The sequence below is a fragment of the Bos taurus genome, chromosome 2 (genome assembly GCF_002263795.3).
Source record: "Bos taurus isolate L1 Dominette 01449 registration number 42190680 breed Hereford chromosome 2, ARS-UCD2.0, whole genome shotgun sequence".
Classification (NCBI taxonomy): Eukaryota; Metazoa; Chordata; class Mammalia; order Artiodactyla; family Bovidae; genus Bos; species Bos taurus.
The window spans coordinates 118,462,938-118,489,441 of NC_037329.1; the positions used below are offsets into that span (position 1 = coordinate 118,462,938).

Sequence of the window (26,504 nt, forward strand, 5' to 3'; positions counted from 1 at the left end):
CCACTGTTTCCCCATCTATTTGCCATGAAGTGATGGGACTGGATGCCATGATCTTAGTTTCATGAATGTTGAGCCTTATGCCAACTTTTTCATTCTCCTCTTTCACTTTCCACAAGAGGCTCTTTAGTTCTTCACTTTCTGCCATAAGGGTGGTGTTATCTTACAAAACAGGGGAGATTTTCTTTGGGTCCTTGGTGACTGCAGGCATGAAATTAAAAGATGCTTGCTCCTTGGAAGAAAAGCTTTGACAAATCTGGACAGTGTATTAAAAAGCAGAGACATCACTTTGCGGACAAAGGTCCATATAGTCAGAGCTATGATTTTTCCAGTAGTGTACGGAGGTGAGAATTGGACCATAAAGAAGGCTGAGCACCAAAGAATTGATGCTTTCGAACTGTGATGCTGGAGAAGACTCTTGAGAGTCCCTTAGACTCCAAGGAGATCAAACCAGTCAATCCTAAAGGAAATCAACCCTGAATATTCATTGGGAGGACTAAGCTAAAGCTTCAATACTTTGACCACCTGATGTGAAAAGCTGACTCACTGGAAAACACCCTGATGCTGAGAAAGACTGAGGGCAGGAAGAGAAGGGGACGACTGAGGATGAGATGGTTGGATGGCATCATTGACTCAATGGACATGAGTTTGAGCAAACTCCAGGGGATAGTGAAGGACAGGGAAGCCTGGCATGCCACAGTCCATGCAGAGTTGGGCACGACTGAGTGACTGAACAACAGCAACAATTTTACTATGGGGCTTAATTATGCGAGGGGGAGTCAGGAAAGATGGCAAAATGTCAAGCTCCAAAGTCTGTCTCTCCACTTAGACAACAGCTGTACTAGCAGAAACTGGCCACAGGGTGGGAGGCACCCAGCAAGGTCTCAGAGAGAGTGAAGAGTGAGATCCTAACAGATCACTCAGGTCTTGACAAATATCAGCAACTTCTCAGAGCTACACCTGAGCTTCCTATTCTGCTGGTTTCAACAAACTCGAAACAAGCTCCGGCAGAAAGCACTGGTCTCCGCTTGAAGGGAGCCTTCCAGGGGGCCCTCCTCCTCTTTTCCCTAAATTTCATCCTGGGGTGAACTAGGTGTGGCCAAGATGGACTTAATGGCAAAGGTGAAGAAGAACTCCTGTCCGCAAAGGAAGTAATCATGATCGGATCCAGACAAGGGACGAGCAACTGAAGCCGCGCTTGGGTAACAGAAGATCAGACAGAAGATCAGGCAGGAGCGGTTTTCGACCAGCAAACACCGGATGTTGGGGACGGGTAGGGACTTCCCCGCCGGCACAAGGTCGCTTACTGGAAGTCAGCTGCTAACGCAAGCTCAACCCCCTGGTAGCCAGCCACGCACTTTCCCAAACCACCCTCCCCCTTGTAGGGCAAAAGTCAGCCAAGACGTTCCTCTAAAGCGATGCACGTTATCAAACGTGGTTTTGACCCAGTGTGTAAGTAGCCGCTGCCCTGAGCCCCTTTAAAGGGCCTCCCTCCACTCCCTGCTGCTCTTGCCACTCATCTTAAACCTAAACAGCCCCCCCCCCCACCCCACCCCAAGACCTCTCCAATTAGCAACCAATCAGTCCGGGATCCTCCAGGAACCTGCTGCAAACTGCGGCCAGCGTCAGTTTTCATCCGGAGCACACAGAGCAAGATGAAAGGAGAAGCATGCTACCGGGGTTACTATTTTAAAATTCTAATTTTAGCAGATGAAACTTCGCTTTAAATCTGCATTTTTCAGGGTGGGATGCGGGGACGTAGGAGGGATGTTCAAGTGGCAGGGGACATGGGTAGACCTATGGCTGATTCATGTTGATGTGTGGCAGAAACCAACACAATACTGTAAAGCAATTATCCTTCAATTAAAAATAAACAAATTTAATTTTTTTTTTCATTTTTTAAGGTTCTTCACCCCGTTCCCGGCTCCAGAACCTTCAGAACGTCTACACTGCCCCCTGGTGGCTGAATGTTGTTATTGGTCAGTTCCCTTTAGAAATGTCTTAAAACTTTTCCTCTCCTAATTCATCCTGTTGTCAGTCCTGAAAAAGTAGAACTCATTTTTTAATCCTCTAAACAAAGATCCCAAAATCAAGGTTAGAAGTGATAGAGTTTGTTTAGTTGCAAAGCCCGTCTGACTCTTTTGCCACCCCATGGGCTCCTCTGTCCATGGGGTTTCCCAGGCAAGAGTACTGGAGTGGGTTGCCATTTCTTTCTCCAGGGGATCTTCCCCACCCAGGGATGGAACCCAGGTCTCCCATGTCTCCTACTTGGCAGGCGGATTCTTTACCAGTGAGCTACCTGGGAAGCCCTAGAAGTGACATTATGAAAGTCGCTCAGTTGTGTCAGACTCTTTGCCACCCCATGGACTACAGTCCATGGAATTCTCCAGGTCAGAATACTGGAGTGGGTAGCCTTTCCCTTCTCCAGGGGATCTTTCCAATCCAGGGATTGAACCCAGGTCTCCCGCACTGCAGGTGGATTCTTTACCAGCTGAGCTACAAGGGAAGCCCAAGAATACTGGAGTGGGTAGCCTATCCCTTCTTCAGCAGATCTTCCTGACCCAGGGGTCTCTCTTCCCCATTCAGGGGTCTCCTGAATTGCAGGTGGATTCTTTACCAACTGAGCTATCAGGGAAGCCCAGAAGTGACATTATTTCCTTCTAAATAAAAGGGAGTGAAATAATATAAGAAATTGGTGCCTGAGATGGTTTTCCTGTTTGGCAGTTTATATGCCCATAATTGGATTCATGACCTAGACAGAGAGGTCTTAGTTCAAATTGTGAGGATCCTATGTCTTTGACTCTTTTCCACTCCCACTTCTGAGCTGTCCCTGAGAATGTCCTTGGGCCTAGAAGTCCTCGAGGACCAGACATTCCTGCCCTCCGGACTTCCCCCTTAGGCTGGGAATGCTATGAGGTGAGCTTCCCTCAGAGGACTCCAGCAGTGAACCAAGGGCTATCTGAAGCTACAGAGCAGCGACATGGTGTCTGCACATTCATCTGGACAGCCTCCACCTCAGCACGGAGCCTGTTGACTTCCACTGGCTTGCCTTACAGATTTTGAATCTGAGAATGCTTCTTAGGAGTCTCAATGGTGGCTTGCACAGAGAAGAAAGATCTGGGTATTAAGGTGAGCATAACTGCAGCTGACAGTTGTCTTTTAAGGGGAGATGAGAAGTGGGTTGCTGTGGGTGGACATTGTCCTGGGGAGGGCTCATCCGTGCACTGTCGTAACTGTTGTCCAGCGCGAGTTCATGTGCAGGATGTGACCTCTGGAGGTGATGTGTGTAGAGAAGTGGCTTCACACCAGAGGTCATGTTCCAGTGGGAACTCCCTCTGTGACGTGTGTGGTTGGCAGACGGAACCAAACTCTTCGTGCATTCATGAGGAGTCCCACACAGAGAACGGGGTGGGTTTTCTCAAACTGACAGTCATAACTAAGATGGCATCATGGCTCCAGCCCCAGGAAATTGTATCCACAAAAAGCATCAGGCAGATTCAAGCAAACACTGAAGCAGGAGCAACGTGCCCGGAGATGCGTGTTTCCCAGTCTCGTGACGAGGAAATCATAAGCAAAAGAACTTCACATCACAAGTCCTGAAAGTTGAAACCAAATAAAAATAAAGTCTGTTCAACAGGATGTGAACTGAGAACTTCCAGATGTACAAGCTGGATTTAGAAAAGGCAGAGGAACCAGAGATCAAATTGCCGACATTCGATGGATCATAGAAAAAGCAAGGGAATTCCAGAAAAACATCTACTTCTGCTTCATTGACTATGCTAAAGCATTTGACTGTGTGGATCACAACACACTGTGGAAAATTCTTCAAGAGATGGGAATACCAGACCACTATACCTGCCTCTGAGAAACCTGTATGCAGGGCAAGAAGCAACAATTAGAACCTTACTTGGAACAAAGTATGGGTTAAATTCAGAAAGGAGTGAGTCAATGCTGTATAGTCACCCTGCTTATTTAACTTATATGCAGAGTACATCATGAGAAATGCCAGGCGGGATGAATCATAAGCTGGAATCAAGATTGCCGGGAGCAATATCAATAACCTCAGATATGCAGATGACACCACCCTAGTAGTAGAAAGTGAAGAGAAACTAAAGAGCCTCATGATGAAGGTGAAAGAGGAGAGTGAAAAGGCTGGCTTAAAACTCAACTTTCAAAAAACTAAAATCATGGCATCCAGTCCCATCACTTCATGACAAATACATGGGGGGAAAATGGAAGCAGTGACAAACTTTATTTTCTTGGGCTCCAAAATCACTGCAGACAGTGGCTGTAGCCATGCAATTAGAAGACATTTGCTTCTTGGTAGAAAAGCTATGACAAACCTAGACAGCATATTATAAAGCAGAGACATTACTTTGCTGACAAAGGTCTGTATATTCAAAGCTATGGCTTTTCCAGTAGTCATGTGTGGATGTGAGAGTTGGACCATAAAGAAGGCTGAACACCGAAGAAGTGATGCTTTTGAATTGTGGTGCTAGAGAAGACTCTTGAGAGTCCCTTGAGCAGTAAGGAGATCAAACCGGTCAATCCTAAAGGAAATCAGTCCTGAATATTCATTGGAAGGACTGATGCTAAAGCTCCAATACTTTGAACACCTGATCCAAAGAGCCGACTTATTGGAAAACACCCTGATGCTGGGAAAGATGGAAGGCAGGAGGAGAAAGGGCAACAGAGAATGTGAAGGTTGGATGGCATCATTGATCCAATGGACATGAGTTTGAGCAAACTCTAGGAGATAGCGAAGGACAGGAAATCCTGGAGTGCTGCAGTCCACAGGGTTGCAAAGAATCAGACATTATTGAGTGACTGAACAACAATGTGTGTATGTCTGTATGTTTGTGTGTGTGTGTGTGTGTGTGCACCCGAGCTTAGTCATATCTGATACTTCGAAACCCCATAGACTGTATCCAACCAGGCTCCTCTGTCCAGGGAATTTTCCAAGCAAGAATACTGGATCTGGTTGCCATTTCCTTCTCCAGGGGATCTTCTGGATCCAGGGATTAAACCCAATCTCTTACATCTCCTGTACTGGCAAGCGGACTTTTTACCACTGCACCATCTGGGAAGCCAGTATGTATGTACATAACAGTTATATGTGTATATAACTGGATCATTTAGCTGTACATCTAATGCACAATATTGTAAATTATTATATTTGTAATTTTATCAGTTATAAAAATGATTATAAATACCTTCCATGATGCTGGCTAACTCTTATAAATAATTCTCCATGTAAATAATTTTTAAAGAAGCAGTCTCAGTGGTTGCTAATCAATGAAATAAGAGTTGTTACAGAGAACAAGGAATAAGACTATGAGGAAAATAGAACAGAATGATTTTATAGACTGGGAGCATAGGTGGCGCAGTGGAAAAGAATCTGCCTGCCAGTGCAGGAGACTCAGGAGACACGGGTTCCATCCCTGGGTCAGGAAGATCCCCTGGCGTAAGAAATGGCAACCCACTCCAGTATTCTTGCCTGGAAAAATCCCATGGACGAAAGATCCTGGCAGGCTAAAGTCCATGGGATCACAAAAGAGTCGGATACAACTAAATACACACAGCCCAGCACTGTAAGGAGGGAACACTTATCCTGTGACCCAAATTTTCATGTACAAAACCATCCAGACACAGTGGAGTCATCCGTGGAGGGAACGGTTCTGATAACCCCTTCAGTCCCTTATTGGCACTCTGTTATAATGTCTACCATGGGGCTGTCATATGTAATACTTTTTTATCTTGCCTACAAAGTTACCATGGATGATTCACTTGTGCCTCAACTAAGGCTACATCCCTCACTGGCACACTGGACCCTGTTTACCTCCTCAAGGGCATCTCTTCTGCAATCCTACCCTCCACCTACTGCATCATCAGGTTTTCCACTAGTTCTGGCTCTTTCCCAGCAGCATAGGAACACACTATTATCAGTTCAGTACAGTTCAGTTCAGTCACTCAGTCACAGGACAGTCACTCACTCTTCGAGACCCTGTGGACTGCAACACACCAGGCTTCCCTGTCTATCACCAACTCCCGGAGCTTGCTCAAACTCATGTCCATCCAGTCGGTGATGCTGTCCAACCATCTCATCCTCTGTCGTCACCTTCTCCTCCTGCCTTCAATCTTTCCCAGCATCAGGGTCTCTTCCAAGGAGTCAGTTCTTCCCATCAGGTGGCCAAAGTATTGGACCTTTAGCTTCAGCAATGAATATTCAGGACTGATTTCCTTTAGGATGGACTGGTTGGATCTCCTTGCAGTCCAAGGGACTCTCACTATTATCTCTTCCTAACATCACCGTTTCCTGTCCCGTTAGCCCCTCCACCCACTGCTGCATTTCTGTCTTTGCCTTTACAGCAAAATGCTCCAGAGAGGTCTCTGTACACTCTCTCCACTTCCCCTTCTCCCTTCTCTCTTGAACCAGTGTAGCAGGGCTCTTAGTCCCACCACTCACCAACATGGCTCATTGTTGGGGTCATGAGCCAACTTTTATGTTGCTGAATCCAATGGTCAACCTTCATCCTTAATCTAACTGAAACTTCTGGCACAACCTGCCACTCCCTCCTTATTACACTTGCTCTTGGCTTCAGAGACTTGACTCTCTCCTGGACTTCCTCCAGGACTGCTTTCTCCCTATCTCTTGCTGGTTTCTCCACATCTCCCTGGCCTCTAAGTGAGGACATGGCCCAGGGTTCGATTCTTGGATTTCATTCCTTTCCTAACTATTCCTCAGAGATCTCACCCAGCCTCACAGCTTTCGATACCATCTCTGAGAGGATGATTCTCAAACACATCACCTAGCCAAATGTCTCACCTGAGCTTATTTGAATATATGTGGGTATGTATGTATGCATGTGTGTGTGTAGTCACTCAGTCATGTCTGACTCTGTGAGACCCCATGGACTGTAGCCCACCAAGCTCCTCTGTCTGAGCTCCAGGAGGAGATGTTAAACAGGCAGAGGCTTCCCCGATGGCTCAAGTGGTAAAGAATCTGGCTGCCATGCAGAAAATGTGAGTTCAATCCCTGGGTCAGGAAGATCCCCTGCAGGAGGAAATGGCAACCCACTCCAGTATTCTGGCCTGGGAAATCCCATGGACAGAGGAGCCTGTCAGGGTACAGTTCATGGCATCTCAAAGAGTCAGACACTGCTGAGTGAGTGAGCATGCCTGGAGCTAGAATGATCCTTTAAAGGGTGAGTTGGATGCTGTCACTCCCTTGCTTAAAATTCTCCAGTCCTTGCTAGTTTGCTCAGGGTAAAAGCCAAGGTCATCAAACCAGTCTGTAGCGTCCTCTCCCTGAACTTCCATGACAGTCCTGGATTCATTCTAAGATCTGCTTGTGCTGTAAGAAATTTTGCAGAATTGGAAACCAATGATCAGATACTAGTTCAAGTTCCCACAGAGCAGGTGAAGGAAGTCCCCACAAAAATGCCTCTTTGTCATTAAAATTATTTTGAGCTGAAGGCAATTAAGAAAGAGCAAACACAGGAAAAGCTCTCTCTACCCTCTGCTTTTCTGCCTAAACGCATGCGTGCTAAGTTGTTCAGTCACATCCAACTCTGTTCGACCTTATGGACTGTAACCTGCCAGGCCCCTCTATCAGTGGACTTCTCCAGGCAAGGATACTGGAGTTGGTTGTCATTTCCTCCTCCAGGGGATCTTCCCGATCCAAGGTTCGAACCTGTGTCTCTTGGGTCTCTTGCATTGGCAGGCAGATTCTTTACCACTAGTGCCAGCTGGGAAATCCCTTTCTGCCTAAAGATAGAATATAAATTATCCCTGGGCTGGCCACAGACTGTTAGCAGCCCCAGTGGAATCTGCAAGCAAGCTTTACGCCGTCAGCTTCCTCCCATGTATTTATTTACCTTATTGCCGTTTGTCACCCTAGGAAACCTAAACCTGCTTTCCCCTGTCCTCTCATTTCTCTGCAGGTTTTTGATCTTTGTTGAAGATGCTAATAAGCCAGGGTTGTAAGCCTCCACTTTGAGTTACTTTTTCTGGCGGTTTCTCCCACATCCTACTCGAGTTAATAAACCAGTTTTCTCTTGTTAATCTGTCTTTTTATTAGATTCCCCCATTGCAAGCTTAAGATGAGTAGAGCTAAGATTTTGTGTCCCCTCTGAGGACCAGGAGCAGGTCATTTCTTTGAGAAGTGGACTAGGACACACACATGATGGAGGGACTGCAGAGGGGAGGGAAAGACAGAACAAACGGCCTGTTTTTGAAGTAGGGACATCAGTGGCTCTGTCTCTGACAGAACTCCCTGAGGAACTATGGCCCACGCCGCTGAACCAGCTCATGAAGGGAGGAGGTGGCAGCTCCACGGGCTGACTCCTGTTCTCCACTCACTGATTGCTCCCAGGGACAATAACAGCTCGGAATTTCCAAGGTTTGCTGCCTGCAGCCCAGCCAGCTCCCACAGTGTCGCAGAAATCCCTCAGCTAGACAAGGGAGAGGCCAGGCACTTGGGGAGGAAGCTGTGAGATGCTGGACCGTCTTCCTCAGCCTCCATCAGGGAGGAAGAGGGACTCACAGGTCGGCTGTGAGCCCACACCAGCCTCTGATGGTTGAAGACCATGACATCAAACATCTGAAAACTTGACTTAAATGCTATTCCTGGCCCTTTCCTTTCAAATATTCCTCTTGCCCCATATTTTCTTCTCTTTCTGTTTCTGTCCTCTAGGTCTTTTATTCTGGCCTTCGTCCCTGGGTCTGACACTTGCTTTGGCACTAAGGCCCCACGGTAGAGACCAATGTGACCAGCAGACCAGTGAAGGGGGAGCTGGTGAGGTGGTCTCAGAGAGGAGGCAGATAGACAGATGGCGGAGGGCCTGGGAGGCTGTTTTAGGACTTTGCTTGAATGTGAAATTGATGGACTGTGTTGGATGATTTTAAGTTGAAATTTTCATGTTCTGTATCATATTCACAGGAAGTAAATTTTCCTTTCACCTTCAGAATCTCTTCTGTCTCTCCCTCTTACATTTCTCATTTCTTCTTTCTCTCAATTTCTTTCCGTCTCTCCCTTCCCAGGGTAGTTCACTCCATCCCAGCTCCTCCCCGCCTCCCTTCAACCTCAGCCTCTCTGCTCATTGAACTTTCTTCTGCTAAGTGCCCTGTAAGCCCTCTGGCTTCTCCCTTGGTCTGGATCCCTCCCAGTCATCACTGCTCTTCTCTGCTAGTATTTACCATTCAGAGGCTTTGAGCCATGCTGCTTGCCAGCTTATGCAACAGTGAGCCTTCTGAAATATGACTCTGTCTCTGACATTTTGGATCAAAGCTATCCTACCAGAAAAAAAAAAAAAATCCAGATATAAATTCCTGATGTCAAATGCATTCAGCATCTTAGGCAGTTTGCGAGTTCGGGTCACGTTGTTGGTGTGACCCTGGGATCACAACACAGGGGAAAGGCATCAGCATCTGTGAGGAGTCCAGGGGGCCATGAGTTGTCTGATGACATCACACCCAGCCTATCCCAGGCCCTGCACCAAGAAGAAGCCTGCTTCTTGCAGAAATTGCTCTAGGCAGAGGAAGGACCAGAGACTACAGTCTTTGATCCCTCCAAGTTGGGAAAATTGCACACTGAAATTAAGAAGCATTTTTCCATCTCCCAGGAAGTAAGATCATGCTCAGTCACTACAGTCATGTCTGACTCTTTGCGACCTCATGGACTGTAGCCCACCAGCCTCCTCTGTCCATGGGATTCTCCGGGCAAGAATACTGGAGTGGGTTGCCATGCCCCTCTCCAGGGGATCTTCCAGACCCAGAGATTGAACACACGTCTCCTGTGTCTCCTACATTACAGGCAGATTCTTTACCCACTGAGCCACCTGGGAAGCCTGTAAGTAAGATCTGAACATACTTCCGGACCATGCTTGTCCTCTGGTCCGGGGAAACCTACTTTCAAGGTCACTGAGGTAGGCAGAATTTTGGCCCCTATAACTTTCACACTCTGGTGTCACAACCTCAATTATTTTGCCTTACATGACAAAAGGGAATTTGTAGATGTACTCAAGGCTATTAATCAACTGCTCTTAAAATAGTGAGATAAGCTGGATTGTCCAGGTGGACCCAATGTGACCACATTAGCCCTTGAAAACAAAAGAAGAAGTCAGAGATATTTAGAATTTAAGAAGGACTCAACACATCAACACCACTCAACATCAGCGTTGGCTTTGAGGACAGAAGAAGGGCCACAAGTCAAGGGATGCAGGCAGCTTCTGGAAGTTGAGAAGCTCCTCCAGCTGATGACCAATGAGGACATGGGGACCTCAGTCTTGCAACCACAAGGAAGTGCATTCTGTCCACAACCTGAATGAACCTGGAAGCAGATTCTTCCCAGAGCCTCCCAGTAGGAACACAGCTGGCCAATACCCTAATTTCAGTCTTAAGAGACCCTCAGAAGAGGTCCCTAGCTGAGATTTCTGACCAACAGAACTTTGAGATAAAAACATTCATTGTTTTAAGCCACTCGATGTGTGGCGGTTTGTTGCAGCAGCACTGGGAGACTAACAGGTCCCCTCTGATTAGACCACTGTAAGCTGGAGCTATCTGCCTGACCTCTGCAGTTGTGTTCCTTCTGGCCTGACCTCTGCAGTTGTGTTCCTTCTGGAGAGGTCTTTCTTTGCCAACTGTAGATTGGGTCAACACTGCCCCCGAGCTCAACAGGAAAATCCTCTCCCATTTACTCTTGGAGACTTGACCAAGATATTCTTCTACTTCGCCCTTCCTTATAGTAATATGTGTGAGGATAATATAAACTTCCCATCAGTTCTAGATGTTATTGAGACCAGAGACATGATGTCTTAATCAGGGTTCTCCAGAGAAATAGAACAGAGGCTGTGTGTGTGTGTGTGAGTGTGTGCGTGTGCAGAGAGAAAGAATTTATTTCAAGGAATTACTGATGTAATTATGGAGCTGGCAAGTCCAAAATCTGCAGGGTGAGCAGGAGGCTGGGAACCCAGGGAAAAGCCAATGCTGTGGTTCAAGTTCAGAGGTCATCTTCAGGCAGAACTTCTTCCTGCTTGAGAGAGGCCAGTCTTTTGTGTTATTCGGGCCTTCAGTTGATTGGATGAGGCCCACTCACACCATAGGTCACACTGTGCAGCCATGTTGGACAAATAGCTGAGGAAAGAAGAGAAGCAAAAGCAAAGGAGAAAGGGAAAGTTACACCCAACTAAACGCAGGGTTCCAGAGAATAGCAAGGAGAGAAAAGAAGGCCTCCTTCAATGAACAATGCTAAAAAATAGAGAAAAACAACCGAATAGACTAGAGATCTCTTCAAAGAAATTGTAGATATCAAAGGAGCATTTCATCCAAAGATGGGCATCACTGATTCAATGGGCATGAACTTGGGCAAACTCCAGGAGATGGTGAGGGACGGGGAGGCCTGATGTGCTGCGGTCCGTGGGGTCACACAGAGTCGGACACGACTTGGTGACTGAACAACAACAAAATGTAGCTGTATTACCTGTTCCTTAGAATGAGATGGATCCATATGTGTGGACATGGGAATTGTGCTAAGATACATCATTAAGCAACGAAGGCAGAGTGCACAGCAGGGCTATTGCATAATCCAATTTGTGGTGTTTAAAGAATTCACGTGTATTAAGTTCTACATAACCACTGTGGAAGAACTTTTTTTACTTTACACACTTCTGCAATTCTCATTTTTAACTGCATGAATGTAAAACTTTTGTTTTTTAAAGTTTATTTTTTAATGAGAAAAACGATGTGACAGATATTAAAATGGAGTGATATTATGTGGAAAAGGTTACACAACAGGATGTATATGATAATCGTATTTCTTCATGCATCTGTAATTATTTCCAAATGTATCTATGTGCATTAAAAAAAATCTGGAAGAATTTGGCCAAAATGTTAATTATAAAAATCCCCAGTAGATACTATTTTTACATTTGTTTCTTCGAAGTTCCTATTGTTCTACAAAGGATGTTTCAAACTTAGCAGTATTGACATTTGGGGCAAGACAATTCTTTATTGTGGGGGCTGTCTTGTATCTTATAGGATGTTTAGCAGCATTACTGGCCTCTACCCACTAGATGCCAATAGCACCCACCAGCTGTGACAAACAAAAGGTCTCCAGACATTGCTCAGTGTCCCCTGGGGAGAAAAATTATATCCCCACCAACCCACACCCCCACTGTAAATCACAGTAAACATGATTTATGTATGTAATTAAATGGTTAAATATGTATAGATTGGACAGAAACATAGATAATAGACAAATGGATAAAATGAGAGAGGAAGAGATGGATATATACAAGACATGCAGGGTAACCACAGGGAGGCAGAGAAGTTAAGAAGCTCTTGGAAGTGTGTTAGTCACTCAGTCGTGTCCAACTCTTTGTGGCTCCATGGACTGTAGCCCCCCTGGCTCCTCTGTCTATGGAATTCTCCAGACAGGAATACTGGAATGAGTTGCTGTTCCCTTCTCCAGGGGATCTTCCCAATCTAGGGATTGAACACAGGTCTCCTGTATTGCAGGCAGATTCTTTACCGTCTGAACCATCAGGCAAGCCCAAGAAGCTCTTAGTGAGCAGCTAATGAGATCACTCCACAGAGATTTTCTTCTGACCTTTCTCCAGGTTCCTTTCAGAGGGAAATAAAGATAGTGACTGTCCCCATATTCACCAGAAGGTACTTATCCAAATGAGTGAGTGGCCACAATATCATTCTTTGAAGGCTCTGCCTATATGCTAATGATATTGTCAATGTAAAAATATTTTTGATACTCCTCTTTGGAGTTTATCTTCAGAATAGATAGCATGAACTTTTGAATAACTTCTGAGGGGGTTAATATTTCTTCTTGCTTTCTTCTTTTAAGTGAAATTGCTTATGAGAAATAAGCAAATGTCATTTTCATTCAAGTGTGATGAGTAAATTACATAATCAGATTAAATGCTTCTGTGTGAAAATAAGCTGTGAGAATAGTTTTACATAGATGTCTGTTGTTATTATGAGTTGAATGGTGTCCCCAAAAAAGGTATGTTGAAGCCTTAATCCTCAGTATCTCAGATGGTGACTCTACTTGGAAATAGGGTCATTGTAAGTTAAAGTGAGGTCATACACTAGTAGAGTGGGTTTTTAATCCAGTCTTACTGGTGTCTTTGTAAGAGAAGAGAGCATCTTGTGAACACAAAAACACTCAGAAAACAACATGAAGATGCACAGGGAGAGGACAGCAATGTGACTACAGTGACATATCTATAAGCCAAGGAATGTCAAGGGTTACCAGCAAACACCAGAAGCTAGAAGGATCCTCTCCTACAGTTGTCAGAGACAGCAAGGCCCGGCCAACATTTTTTTGGTCACAGCACGCGGCTTGTGCGATCTTAGTTTCCCGATCAAGGACTGAACCCAAGCCTTCAGCGGTGAGAATGTGGAGTCTTAGCCACTGGACCCCCAGGGAGTTTCCCCTGCCAACCTCTTGATTCAGACTCCTAAAACTGTGAGACAGTGAATTTCTGTTGTCTTAAGCCATCCAGTTCAGAGTTCTTTGTAACAGCAGCCCTAGGAAACGAATACAGTTGACTATGCATCACCCTCTTTCTAACAACACCTAGTTTTCATTTGTGCATTCACCCCTTCTTCACACCAACCATGTACTGCAGAGGAACTGATATGCCTCCGGTCATATCAAGTCAGACCCTGGGAGGCTTAGCCAATCAGCATCTTCCCTCCCCTCACCCGTAAGTCCCTGGTCCATAAACAGGTATCTTAAACTGGGTCAATCAGAATGACTCCCAGGATCCTCCCTTAGAGTGGTGGGACAGAGAGATCTCTGGAGAAGGAGGGAAACTGCTCGATGTGAAGCAGAAGACAGGAAACCTAAATTGCATCTGCAACAGTCATCTTCAGACGCAGCTGAGAGGGTTAGCAACAGAGCAGAGAACGCAAAGCCCCTGGGTCTTGGGAGAGATCTTTAAACTACAAGATCAGTCTGCCCTGAAACACTCTTATCTTGCAATTTAGAAGCATCATAGTTTAAGCCACTGTGACTTGGATTTTGCATTACTCTCAACCCAAAGCTTCTAGCTGACAAGCTGGCGTCGCAAGGCAGTACAAACTACCTCAAGCCACCGAGGGGAGCTTTAAGAGAGACCTTTGGAAAGCTAGATACGAAAAGCACAGGACTTGCATCAACATCCACAGAATCTAAAGATTGGAGGTTGTCCCTGAACTCCCCGCTGTGAGTCGTAGGAAGCTGGCAGCTTGCAAGAAGAGGCATAACCTGAGTGGGAATGGGAATGGCTATAACTTGGAGAGCCTGATGGGACAACAATGGGTGTGCATCTCCCAGAGGCCAGAGCTAGACTTGAGGAAGGGAGCTGGACCAGGTCTTCTTGAGAGTCTGCCCAGAGAACCACAGTGAAGTTCAGCAGGAGACTGAAACAGAAAGAGGAGGTCGGGGGGGCACCTACTGATAATCAGTTGGCCAGCAGGGGGAGCCATTGCCCACTTCAAGGGAACTGCAGGTGCAAGACACCCAGCAAGGTTAGAATCCCTAAAAAGCAGCAACCACCCGAAAAGCAACCCCCCCACAAAAAAATGCTCCCTGAGAAAACTTGTCATAGCAAATGACATCTCCACCATGCAGAGACCGCCAGAGCCAAATTGCAAGGGAGCTAGTCAGGTCACGCCTTTCCTGCCCCTTTTGTCTCCTCCTCTACTGCAGCCCTGCAGAGACCAACCAGAGCAAGTAGTAGAGGAGGAAAAAGATGGAGACAGAAAGACAAACAGTTAGGTCATCTTCCTGCTGGTGTCCAGACCACGGAAGGCCTCAGCTAATGGCACGGGAAGGATTTAAGGACAATAAAGTATCAAATATGATGAGACTTTTTTGACCTTTAAGAGGAGTGAGTCTTCTCTTGTGACTAAAATGGCCTGGAAAATCTGTGGACCCTCCCTATATCTTAACCCGTTCTAGTGAACACTCATGACCATACCCCTTGGATTTCACCCTGTGCAGGAAGGCCGTGTTGCCAATACCTGCAACTCTGGCTGAGGGCTTTTATCCAAGCCTTGAGCAAGGCAAACCAGATGTGCCACAGAACTCACATATCTGGAAGCAGTCCTCAACCAGGGAGGAGCAGGGGGCTGTTGGTTAAGTACCAAGCCCCACAGCTGGCAGGGCTCTGTGATCCCTGGCCAGAAAAGTCACTCTTCACTGGCTCATTCCCTTTCCTGTCTCACCTCCTCACTCCTCCTACCTGTGTGTTCTGGGATGGTCTCCATATGAATAGCTTGCACTCAAATTCTGTCTCAGAGTCTGTTTCTAGGGAGAGGCAAACCAAGAGACCAGAAAAAAGATAAGATGATCTCAAAGAGCAGGTTTGAGTTGTCATGAGGGGACAAAGTGGCACCTTGCCGCTTATCCAGTCAACACATCAGTCACACTGGTGTTCTGGATGTACTCATCGCTGAGCTTCCTGTCTAGAACCCGGGGATGGGAGGCCTTGGGGTTTTTCCATTCCCTTCTGCATGCTCATCAGATCTTGAAACTGAATCTAAATAGAGGCAGATACTCATCACACCACTCTTCTGACTTCTTCCTGCCTACTGAACCCTCCACTTCCTCTTACGCTGCCCTCGGAATGGGATGAATTGTACATGGGGTGGGGCTCACATGATACACCGTTCATCAGGTTGGACTTGGTGACTGACCAGTGTCAGGGACACTAGCTCTGATCAGCCCTGACTTACTTTGCCTTTTTATTTTCCTATTAAAGTGTAATTTACTCACAGTAAAATGTAATCATTTTCGAGTTCTTTTACTTCTACCTTGCTTTCCAAATAAATTTTATTGTGGACTATAATTCAATGATTAGAAGAGCAAAAAACACACATATCTGGGTGGATGAACTGTCATGAAGTGGACAATCATATAACAAATTATCCCACCATATACCACCACACTTATTGTTTTCAGCTTTCACATTTAGGACTGTGATCCATCTTAAACTAATTAATATATTGTGTGAGGTAAGGGTCAGGATTATTTTTTCCCCATTCAATTGATCCACATCATTTATTGACAAAAGTCTTTCTTTACTGACTTGCCAAGGAGCTTTGGCCATAAATCAAGAACCATGTATGTGAGGACAGTATTTTTTAAGTCCAATTTTATTTTTTTAATATTTTTATTATTTATTTATTTGGTTGCAGCAGTTTTTAGTTGCAGCATGAGAGATCTTAGTTCCCTGACCAGGGATCAACCACCAGACCCCGGCACTGGGAAGACTGCATGAAGTCTTAGCCACTAGACCAGCAGGGAAGTCCAGGACAGTTTCTTGATTCTCTTTTCTATTCTGCCAATCTATTTGTCTATTCTTGCACCACCACCAAACTGTCTTAATTGTTGTAGCTTCATAGTAAGTCTTGAAATCAGGTAACATGTCTTCTTTGTTTTTATTCAGAATTTCCTTGCTTGTGTGCTAAGTCACTTCAGTCATATCCAACTCTGTGCAACCCTATGGACTTTAGCCAGCCAGGCTCCTCTGTCCATGGAATTCTCCAGGCAAGAATACTGGAATGGGTTGTCATTTCCTTTTCCAGGGGATCTTCCCAGCCTGGGATCAAACCCATGTCTCTTATGTCTCCTGCACTGGCAGGCAAGTTCTTTAGGACTAGCGCCACCTGGGAAGCCCAGAATTTCCTTGGCTATTCTAAATTATTTTAATTTCCACACAAATTTCAGAATCATCATCTCAATTACCACAAAGTAACCAGCTGGGATTGTTACTGGGATTGCCCTGAATCTATAGGCAGATTTAGAAAGAACTGTCATATTTAACTTTTTAAAATATTTAGTCTTCTAATCCATCACCAGGGTAGAGATCTTCACTTTTGTCCTTCTTTAAATTCTCTCAGTAATGTTCAGTATATTTACTATGCAAATCTTAAATAACTTTCATTGGATTTTTTTCCTGGCTCTTTGATATTTCTTTAAGGTCAAGACTAGAGTAAGGTGAGAGATGAGAAGGAAGGTGAATTCTTCCTTATGTTTTTATTTGTTTACTCTATGGAAGTATTGTACACAGTGTTGCGGGTATACAGCAAAGTGATTCAGTAATATATGCATCTTTTCTTTTTTAGATTCTTTTCCACTATAAGCGATTACAGATACTGAAGCCAGTTCCCTGTGCTATACAACAGAACCCTGTTGCTTGTTTTATATAATATAGGATGTCTGTGTTCATCCCGAACTCCTAATGTATCCCTCGCTTAAATTTTGCACCCTAGATACTGCTCTAACTTTAGCCAAAGTCCTAGCTGTGGATGTTCTCAGGTCATTTCACTTCAGTCCCTCAGTCATGTCTGTCTCTTTACGACCCAATGAACCACAGCACGCCAGGCATCCCTGTCGATCACCAACTCCCAGAGTTCACCCAAACTCATGTCCATTGAGTCGGTGATGCCATCCAACCATCTCATCCTCTGTTGTCCCCTTTTCCTCCTGCCTTCAATCTTTCCCAGCATCAGGGTCTTTTCCAATGAGTCAACTCTTCGCATCAGGTGGCCAAAGTATTGGAGTTTCAGCTTCAACATCAGTCCTTCCAATGAACACCCAGGACTGATCTCCTTTAGAATGGACTGGTTGGATCTCCCTACAGTCCAAATGACTCTTAAGAGTCTTCTCCAACACCACAGTTTAAGAGCATCAATTCTTTGGTGCTCAGCTTTCCTTATAGTCCAACTCTCACATCCATACATGACCACAGGAAAAACCATAGCCTTGACTAGATGGACCTTTGTTGACAAAGTAATGTCTCTGCTTTTTAATATACTGTCTAGGTTGGTCATAACTTTCCTTCCAAGAAGTAAGTGTCTTTTAATTTTATGGCTGCAGTCACCATCCGCAGTGATTTTGGAGCCCCAAAAAATAAAGTCTGCCACTGTTTCTACTGTTTCCCCATCTATTTGCCATGAAGTGACAGGACTGGATGCCATGATCTTAGTTTTCTGAATGTTGAGCTTTAAGCCAACTTTTTCACTCTCCTCTTTCACTTTCATCAAGAGGCTTTTTAGTTCTTCTTCACTTTCTGCCATAAGCGTGGTGTCATCTGCATATCTGAGGTTATTGATATTTCTCCCGGCAATCTTGATTCCAGCTTGTGCTTCCTCCAACCCAGCGTTTCTCATGATGTACTCTGCATATAAGTTAAATAAGCAGGGTGACAATATACAGCCTTGACGTACTCCTTTCCCTATTTGGAACCAGTCTGTTGTTCCATGTCCAGTTCTAACTGTTGCTTTCTGACCTGCATTCAGGTTTCTCAAGAGGCAGGTCAGGAGGTCTGGTATTCCCATCTCTTTCAGAATTTTCCACATTTTATTGTGATCCACACAGTCAAAGGCTTTGGCATAGTCAATAAAGCAGAAATAGATGTTTTTGTGGAATTCTCTTGCTTTTTCAGTGATCCAGCGGATGTTGACAATTTGATCTCTGGTTCCTCTGCCTTTTCTAAATCCAGCTTGAATATCTGAAAGTTCATGGTTCACATATTGCTGAAGCCTGGCTTGGAGAATTTTGAGCATTACTTTACCAGCATGTGAGATGGCAACCCACTCCAGTACTCTTGGCTGGCAAATCCCATGGACAGAGGAGCCTGGTACGCTGCAGTCCATAGGGTCGCAAAGAGTCGGACACGACTGAGCGACTTCCCTTTCCCTTTTCACTTTCATGCATTGGAGAAGGAAATGGCAACCCACTCCAGTGTTCTTGCCTGGAGAGTCCCAGGGACGGGGGAGCCTGGTGGGCTGCCGTCTCTGGGGTCACACAGAGTCGGACACGACCGAAGCGACTTAGCAGCAGCAGCAGAGATGAGTGCAATTGTGCAGTAGTTTGAGCATTCTTTGGCATTGCCTTTCTTTGGGATTGGAATGAACACTGACCTTTTCCAGTTCTGTGGCCACTGCTGAGTTTTCCAAATTTGCTGGCATATTGAGTGCAGCACTTTCACAGCATCATCTTCCAGGATTTCAAATAGGTCCACTGGAATTCCATCACCTCCACTAGCTTTGTTCATAGTGATGCTTTCTAAGGCCCACTTGACTTCACATTCCAGGATGTCTGACTCTAGGTGAGTGATCACACCATCGTGATTATCTGGGTCGTGGAGATCCTTTTTGTACAGTTGTTCTGTGTATTCTTGCCACCTCTTCTTAACATCTTCTGCTTCTGTTGGGTCCATACCATTTCTGTCCTTTATTAAGCCCATCTTTGCATGAAATGTTCCCTTGGTATCTCTGATTTTATTGAAGAGATCTCTAGTCTTTCCCATTCTATTGTTTTCCTCTATTTCTTTGCACTGATCACTGGGGAAGGCTTTCTTATCTCTCCTTGCTCTTCTTTGGAACTCTGCATTCAGATGCTTATATCTTTCCTTTTCTCCTTTGCTTTTCGCGTCCCTTCTTTTCACAGCTATTTGTAAGGCCTCCTCATTACAAAGGGGAAACAGGGGTGGTTCACAAAACTGCCTACAAAGTGGCCAGATGAAACTAACGTATAGGGAAACCGGAGGGAAGATGGGGAAATGGCCCTAAACTGAAACCAGGAAGGGTGAGCAAAACGGTAGCGAAAAACAGGTCAGCGCCAGGGAGAGTTGAAGGCCAGAACCAGACTGACTTTAGAGCAGACCCAAGGCTCTGCCTTACAACTTAGAAAGTCAGAACTTATTTTGACGACCATCATCTCTTATCCGGATGACTACACTAGCCTCCTATCTGTTCTCCCAGCTTCCAGTTCTGCCCTCTTCCCACAATATACTGTCAAAATAGTAACCACAGCGATCTTTTGAAAACACAAGTCAGCTCCATAATGGGGTAAAAATATCTCCAAGTCCCATATGTGATAAGGGTATTTGTTGTCTTAGTTGCTAAGTCATATCTGACTCTTTTGCAACCCCTTGGACTGTAGCCCACTAGGCCCCTCTGTTAATGCGATTATCCAGGCAATAATACTGGCATGGGTTGCCATTTCCTTCTCCAGGGGATCTTCCCGACTCAGGGTTAGAACTTGCGTCTCCTGCATTGCAGGCAGATTCTTTACTGGTGAGCTATCAGGAAAGACCTAAAATTCGGCATATTTAAAAAATAGTTGCAACACATCAATTAAAAAAAAATTGTTTTAATGGGCAAGGTTTTGAATAGAATTTTCTCCCCCAAAAAAGACAAGCAAATATCCAATAATTGCAAATCTTGCTCAACATCACTAGCCATCAGGGAAATGCAAAGCAAGACCACAGTGGAACACCAGTTCATACCCATTAGGAGGACAGTAATTAAAAAGACACAAAATAACCAGTACTGGTGTAGATGGAGAGAAATTGGAACTCTCACACTATGTTAGTGGGAACTTAAATGGTGTAATTGTCTTAGGAAACAGTTTAGTAGTTCCTCAAATGTTATCATAGAGCTATCACGTGGCCTAAAAATCCTATTCAGAGGTACATACTCAAGGTCACTGGAGGCAGTTAAAGTGAAAAAGCCACTGCTGCGTACAACATGGATGAATCTCACCAACCATTGCATCAAAGAGACAAGGACAAATGGGTACAAATTGTGTAATTCTATTCATACAAAGGTCAAAGACAGGCAAAACTAATTTTTTGGCCCATACCAAAAGTACTAGCCCTGGGGCCTTGGGGATGGCAAGAATCGGAGCCTCCATCACCACTTGGGCTCTAGAGCTTTCTTTGCCTCTTGTCTCAGCTTCTATGTAGGAGTCAGCTTCAGTCTCTTTGGGATTTCAAACCTAGCTGTGGCTCACTGGTAACTACTCTGCCTGCCAAGTAGGAGACACAGGAGATGTGGGTTCCATCCCTGGGTCAGGAAGATACCCTGGAGAAGGGAATGGTTACCCACTCCAGTATTCTTGCCTGGGGAATCCCATAGACAGAGGAGCCTGGTGAGCTACAGTCCACAGGGTCATAAAGAGTCAGACACAACTGAGCAACTAACACTTCAGTCTCTCCAAATCTCTTTCTCCACAGTGCAGAAACCATGACCCCTGGTTGACTCTAGACACGCATATTTCCAAACCCCTCACCTAAAACAAGACTTGTCTTCCCTTGAAGTGAAGCAAAAGTCACTCAGTGGTGTCCAACTCTTTTCAACCCATGGACTGTAGTCCATGGAATTCTCCAGGTCAGAATACTGGAGTGGGTAGCCTTTCCCTTCTCCAGGGGATCTTCCCAACCCAGGGATCGAAGCCAGGTCTCTCACATTGCAGGCGGTTTCTTTACCAACTGAGCTAACAGGAAAACCCTGTCTTCCCTTACTTCCCATTCAAAAGTGTTAGGGGACTTCCCTGGTGGCCCACTGGCTAAGACTCCATGCTCCCAACGCAAGGGGCATGAGTTCAACCCCTGGTCAGGGAACTAGATCCCATATGTTGCAACTAAGAATTCACATGCCCCAGCTAAGACCTGGCACAGGCAAATAAATAAATATGTATATTTTTAACGTTAGGGAAAGCTTCCAGTTAGCCAGGGATTATATTTGCTGACCCTTGGCTCAGCCAGCAAACAACAGCATGGGCAGCTCCTACAAGAACCTAGTGTTTGAAACTGGGGGAGGAGGAAGGGGTCTCTCTCAAAGGGACTATGTTAGACACACAATTTCAGAAATCTCCCTCTTTCAGGCTTCAACTTACCTGAGATTCACTCAAGTGATGACTGTCCTTTCCAGACCGACAGTTTATCCTCTCCTGGGTTAGTCCTCACACACAAAGTTGCCTCAACTCTTGCAGGCAGCTGAGGAAACACTTCCAAGTTACACCCAAGTTGGACCTCCACTCCTTCCCGTTGTGAGCACTGGGAAAGTATCCTGTGGCATTCCTACCTTCACGAAATCCACGAACTGAACCCTAGTCACGGTGCTTAGTCAGTTGGGCAATGCCTACTAAAATTTAAATGTTTATACCTTTGGTGCAGCTTTTCTGCTTCTAGAAATATACCCTGTACTCACAGAAACATTCTCACAAGTATATAAAAAAATATGTGCAAGGATATCCATCGCAGTATTGTTTACGTAAAGTAAAAATTGGATTGGAAAGGGTTGAATTCCAAATATCTATCAACAGGAAGCTCATTAAAAATGATTACTCGTGGACACAATGAAACACTGTACAATTGTTTTAAAAATGAGACCCTAATACAGAAAGAAGTTCTGCATTAAGTCAAAAAGCAAATAGCAAAATCACATCTATGGTACAATGATAAAAAAAGAAGGCAATGATACTAATATGTATGTCAGTAGGGGCAGAGAAGAAAAATCTGAGCAATATATGCCAAAATATTAACAATAGTTTTCTGACACTGGGGAGGGGGGAAGGGGGGAGGTGCACATTTCTGAGGGACTTTCATCTGCCAATGTCTATATTTTTATATTATCTGAATTTTCAAAGAACGGTAAATGTAAAACAATGACCTGCTTTTTAAGAAAGGGTCTTGGAAGTTGGGGAGAGTATGACAGATGTTTGATTGCCTTTGAGACAGATGTCTTGCGTTCACCAGTTTGTTTAAGAATTCAGACTTATCTCCTTGCTCACTGACCCATAACACAGCAGACTAAATGTTTGACATGGGAAAATTCTCTGTGACAAAAGAGCTTATTCAAGCAGACTTAACAGCCATGAGCTATCTCATAATCAGCAGAGAGACAGACGTCGCTGTGCCTGTGCTGGGGGTGGGGAGAAGCCCGGTGGGGACCGCCATGGGCTGGGAAGGCAACTAACCCTTTTCTCCCAATTTCGGCTCTGGGGCCTTGGCTTTGCTGAAACAGCTGGGGAGCTCCTGCTCTGGTCTTGACTGCTGGGGAGGCCGCAGGAGGAGGTCAGGAAGCTGCTGCAGGGAGGAAGGCAGCTATGCACTTCAGAGGCAGAGCAATCATAGCAAAAATTCAGAGTGGGGAGTTGCATGTTTGGATGGTGAGGACATGGCATGCCATTGAAAAGGCCTAGGAGAGGGACACCTGTGTAGAACCTGCATCCTACCTGAGCTTTTCTGATGTGGAGCAGGTCATCTCTGAATCAGACGATAGTAATAATAAATCCCCGATTCACAAACCACCTTCTATTTTTCCAGTTATATGGCCATCTCATTCTTATCTCCATCGATCATCACAATGTTGGAGAGAGAGGAGCAATGCAACCCTCATCTGTGCGGGCAAAGAAATCAAGGCTCCCCCTCACGGTGTCCAGTTCCCTCGTCCCTCAAGGTGCGGCATCCCCTCCCAGAACCCATCGGACTGTGCAGGTCACTGTAAGCCTGTTGCTGAGACCCGGCTGAGACGCAAGTAGATCTTCTGTTGCTGTTGTTCAGTCGCTCAGTCGTGCCCAGCTCTTTGCAAGCTCATGGACTGGCAGTGCCCCAGGTTTCCCTGTCATACACTGTCTCCCAGAGTTTGCTCAAACTCATGTCCATTGAGTCATTGGGGCCATCCAGCCATCTCATCCTCTGTCGTCCCCTTCTCCTCCTGCCATCCATCTTTCCCAGCATCTGGGTCTTTTCCAGTGAATCAGCTCTTTGAATCAGGTGGCCAAAGTATTGGAGCTTCAGCTTCAGCATCAGTCTTTCCAATGAATATTCAGGGTTGATTTCCTTTAGGATTGACTGGTTTGATCTCCTGGCAGTCCAAGAGACTCTCAAGAGGCTTCTCCAACACCACAGTTCAAAACCATCAATTATTCGGTGCTCAGCCTTTTTTATTGTCTAACTCTCACATCTGTACATGACTACTGGAAAAACCATATCTTTGACTTGACGGACTTTGTCTTTGTGTAATCGCCTCTCTTTGTGGGAACAACTGAGAAAGTAGAGTTTGCATGTCTCCTTAGATACACACAGGCATGGCCACTGTCCCTTCTTTCTGGGGAGGCAGCTAGGTGGGCTGGGCACTGGCTTTCCATCAGGTTTAATTCCATTAAAGTTTATCTGAAATTTGCTCCTGCCTTTTACCAGGAATGCCAATTTCTTACCAGAAGAAAATTGCTAATTCCATCATTCAAAAAAGTTTTGTTCATAATCAATTTGGGTACCCTTCTTTTACAGATAATTGGCATATAATCTGTATTAAAATCACCCCAGGTGCTGATGAAAGAGCCGAATGTGTTCACCAGGGAGGATGGGGAGCTGACTCCACCACATCCCAGGTTCATTCAAATGACCCCCATTCTCAATGGGGACCCCTTCCCAGAACTGTCTGTCCTCAGAGGACCACCAATCGTTTTACTACCTCTCCCAGAGTCTCCCTGAGGGCCAGAGGGCAGGAGTTTGAGCTTGAGATGGAAAGAGTCTCCCTTCAGTTTCCAGGGGGAGCCCTCCAATTTGGGTGCAATCTACTTTATTGAAAGTTTGGGGAGACAAACAGGGCCCACCACACCACAATGACAAAGTGGGCATCCTTATTCTTATACAGTCCTCTGGCCATCCTGCACGCAGTGGCTCTACCCTCCCCGCTCACCCCCTTGACCAATCCCTGAACGCCTATCCCCAAATCCAGCTCCAGAAATATTCCTCCCCTCGTTAAGCAGAGCCATTCCACTCCATGACCGGCTCCCACGGGGCTCTTTGCATATTTAGAGACTCATTACTGTGCTCTTTCAGATAGTGCAGAGACTTCTGCAAGGCTCAGGCTCACTTCCAGCCCCTACTCACGTTGAGGAAGGAGCTGGGAGGTGGGTGGATCATTACTCGAATCCATCCCTTCTGCTCTGAGGCCCCTTGAAAGGTAGGATCTTGAGGTTTGGGATTTGAAAGGGAACAGGTCCAATGAAGCTACTGACCCACACTCAGTGGTTGCCCCCTTTCTGTCCTCTGTGACACGTTGAGAGGCTATCTCAGCAAAGGCTGGGGGAAATCTGCCTACTATGAAACAAAGGACAGAGCAGATGCCAGCCAGGCTTCAGCGTGGTCTCCCAAGACCCAATTCTTCCCCTCCAGTGTCCAGACCCTTCCAAGAGGCACCCTAACTTGGATCCTGTTATGAATTTGAGCAGACTCCGGAAGATAGTGAAGGACAGAAGAGTGGTCCTTGGGGTCACAAAGAGTCGAACATGACTTAGCCACTGAACAGTAAAACAACAGCAACAGAAGTGAGGAAGAGAAAATGGAATAAAAAGCATAAATTGGACAGGGATGGGGGGCCATAGAAAGTGGATTTTCTGGAATTGGCTTAAGTATCCACCTTGAGGCAGAAAAGGGGCTCCAGCTAGAAAATGAGTTGTAGAACTCTTTAATATTTTAATTTAAAACATTCAGACACTTATACCCATAGCTTACACTTAGTCCTATAGCTTTGAAACAGAAGATATGTTAAAAATATTTTGATGAATATTATTATCAAACAACCAAAATAATTCAGGAACTGCTGGGTACTGAGGATAGAACATTGAGAAACTGACAGGCATGAACCATTATAGGTATAACTACCTATGTGCAGTTCAGAGTCACCAGGGAATCCAGATTGAAAGCGCCCAGATGGGAAGAGAGGAAGGCATTGCAATGCAGGGACCCTGAGCAGAGTTACCATGCATTACACCAGTAGCCAGCAAACACTGTGGACATTTCCACTTAAAGAAAAAAAAATCTACAAGTCATATAGTGACATAAACATTGAAAATAAAAGTCAAGATAAGTAGAAGTTAGGAGGGAGAAAAAGGTCTGGGGTGAATTAGGTATTCCAGGCAGAGGGATCAGCTACAAATGTGTGCGGGTTCCAAGAAAGTAAAGGTCCAGGGGTTTTAGGGGGGAGATTTCAGTGGACCTGGGCCCCCAGGTCCAAGAAATGGGTGGGCAAGAAGGAGAGGGATAAGCTGAACATGGGGAGGAGGGCTTGTTGCTAAGGAATTGGAGTTTTAGCTGGAAGGTAAGTGAAAGCCATTAAGGGGAACTCTGGCAGTGGGCTTTGCGCTTCTAAAAAGATTCTTGCTTAGCTGTTTGGAGCAGGGCCCTGAAGGAGAACATCTGGAGGGGGGCCAGACACTGAAAGGCTAGTGTAATAACAGACAGCAGGTAGGAGAAGACGAGGGCCTGGGGGAGGAGGGGAGGGTGAGATGAGCCCTAGTCCCTTGGATATGTGTGGGAATGGAGTCCCCAGGCAGGCTGGGAGATTAAGATCTGCGTAGGTGACAGGTCTCTGCATGGGGAGCAGGTTTTGGGGCAGGGTCCTCTGAATGAGGCCCTGGCTTCTCTGAGTTGAAGTCAGGGTGGAGTTTCCTCATCTGAGTTCTGAAACACTCTCCAAGGTGCCTTGGGGCAACCCTGGGCTAACCGAAAGGATACCTGGACCCCACTTCACTCTGGGCAGTAAAGGCATCGCTCCAGAGGCTGAAGCAGCCCCAAGTTTCACAGGAGCTGGCCCCCAGCCCTGTCCCGTATCACCCCCAGAGGACAGGCCCAGGCAAGGTGAAAGGACGCCTTCATCCACTGGAGTGGGGTTCACGTGTTCGTGTCTGGGCCGGGGGCCAGGGC

General features: G+C 45.7%; 1 long non-coding RNA gene across 2 annotated transcripts; it reads left to right on the forward strand.

Annotated features, from left to right (window-relative positions):
- On the forward strand, positions 1-26,504 carry LOC112443148 (uncharacterized). Of its 2 annotated transcripts, none has more exons than XR_009492119.1 (3): positions 1-1,677; positions 1,902-3,126; positions 23,118-26,504. It is a non-coding gene; the product is annotated as an uncharacterized lncRNA (long non-coding RNA). The 2 variants fall into 2 exon arrangements; XR_009492118.1 differs by lacking the exon at positions 23,118-26,504 and adding an exon at positions 4,998-12,790.